The sequence below is a fragment of the Herpailurus yagouaroundi genome, unplaced genomic scaffold (assembly GCF_014898765.1).
Source record: "Herpailurus yagouaroundi ecotype Mexico unplaced genomic scaffold, PumYag 29, whole genome shotgun sequence".
In the NCBI taxonomy this organism is placed as follows: Eukaryota; Metazoa; Chordata; class Mammalia; order Carnivora; family Felidae; genus Herpailurus; species Herpailurus yagouaroundi.
In genome coordinates, this window is record NW_024412377.1 from 107,883,776 (window position 1) to 107,884,904 (window position 1,129).

General features: G+C 47.6%; 1 pseudogene; it reads right to left on the reverse strand.

Moving 5' to 3' along the window:
• Positions 1-249: 249 nt before the first annotated feature.
• LOC121041993 (FUN14 domain-containing protein 1-like) lies at positions 250-730 on the reverse strand (annotated as a pseudogene).
• Positions 731-1,129: the final 399 nt, after the last annotated feature.

The following is a 1,129-nucleotide window of genomic DNA, read 5'->3' on the forward strand; positions in this document are numbered from 1 at the left end:
ATCATGACCTGAGCCGAAGTCGGTCGCCCAACCGACTGAGCCTCCCAGGCACCCCCGGAGGTTGTTTTTACAGCAGATACTAGTTTGCCAAACTTCAATGGCGAAACACTAAGTTGTGAGTTTGGTATTGTCCCCCTAGCTGCTTCTTGCTGCCCTGGAGAATCTGGCCATTAGTGATGTTGACAAACCACCTTGTTGCCACCATTTCCCTTCTTACAGGTGACCGCACTGCGCAGAATACGCATATCCTTAAGATGCAAGGCCTAGCAAAAAGCCTCCCACAATTCCACTGGATATCAACATGTTCTGTTTGATAAATTCGGTTGCTTCTTCAATTATACTATTGATTTTAGGTGCTGCTGTATTTGCTCATTTCTCAATCTTTCACTCGGTTTACATCTTTTTCGCTCTCTTCCAGTCAGTCTGCACACAGCCACTGTGACGGGCAATCTGCAGAAGAGCAAAGCCACTTCCTACTGCAGTTGCTGTAAGCTCTCCAGCTCTCCGGGACAAAACCCCCTGCATGCCAGCCAGTCACACCACCAATTACAATCTGGGTGGCTACTGAGTATTTTTCTACCACAGGTCCAGAACTGTGGCCAGATACTCGATTCCACCAATGGTGTCTTCTTGCATACTCAGTTAAATCTAACCCTTCCTAAGACTCATCATCGCCTTCCTACTCTTGGGGGGTGGGTGCGGTTGGAGGGTGCGGTTCCGGGGTCGCCATGACACCGCCAGTCCAGGTGGTTCCTTTCAGATGTAACTGAACCAACCATCTCTCTCTGTTCTGCCCCTCCCTCACGGAGACTGTGAGGAGTGTGGTCCTCAGCCAGGTATTTAACAGAAGGTCTCACAAGGGGAAACGCTAACACTTTCACTGGGTCTTTGCATAACCAAGTGAGCAGCCAAATAAAAGCTTTTCCGAAAAGGACGTAACAGCCAAACGTCTTGGGTGATTCCAGATTGGATCCTGAATTTAAAAAAAAAAAAACTGTCAAAGATATTTTGGGACAATTGAAGACAGTTGACTATGGATTGTATGCTAATTAGATCCTCATCATTCAGAATGTAGGCCTCTGACCACCCCAGCTGCATCACCTAGGAGCTTGTAAGAAATGCAGTGAAG